General features: G+C 42.6%; 1 protein-coding gene across 1 annotated transcript in view; it reads left to right on the forward strand.

The window, feature by feature from the left end:
* LOC107662845 (serine/threonine-protein phosphatase 6 regulatory subunit 2-like) overlaps positions 1–427 on the forward strand; it is a 21,449-nt gene that overhangs the window by 12,892 nt on the left and 8,130 nt on the right. The window lies entirely within an intron of this gene.

Here is a 427-nt window from a genome sequence, read left to right on the forward strand (position 1 = left end):
GAGCTGATTGCCGTGCATTATTCTCCACATATAGCTCGATCTGAACCCTAAACACGTTTTGTCAAAAATGCCGGCTTTGTCCACTTTCAAGGCATCACGAGTTGACGTTTTACTGTAGAAGCCGACAAGCGCCCTTGTTGTTTTTTAACAGAAGCCGATAAGTCCATTTTAGCGAATCCGCTGTATTCAGGTAAGGTGACAAGGCTACTTTCACTTTGAAAGACATGCTAGCTGAGAGGAGTTTCGTCAAAACTGACTAAAAGTGATCGAGGATGGATAATTTCGACGAACTTGATGAACCTGTGATATCTTCTTCAGGGCGAAAAAGGAAAATAAAATCTGAAATGTTTTCACGGAACCTTGCAAAAGCAGCGCGTTACAATGGTGAGGGAAAAGCTCCGTGTATTGCGTGTAATCACATCCATAC

The sequence above is a fragment of the Sinocyclocheilus anshuiensis genome, unplaced genomic scaffold, assembly GCF_001515605.1.
Source record: "Sinocyclocheilus anshuiensis isolate Anshui unplaced genomic scaffold, SAMN03320099.WGS_v1.1 scaffold739, whole genome shotgun sequence".
NCBI lineage: Eukaryota > Metazoa > Chordata > Actinopteri > Cypriniformes > Cyprinidae > Sinocyclocheilus > Sinocyclocheilus anshuiensis.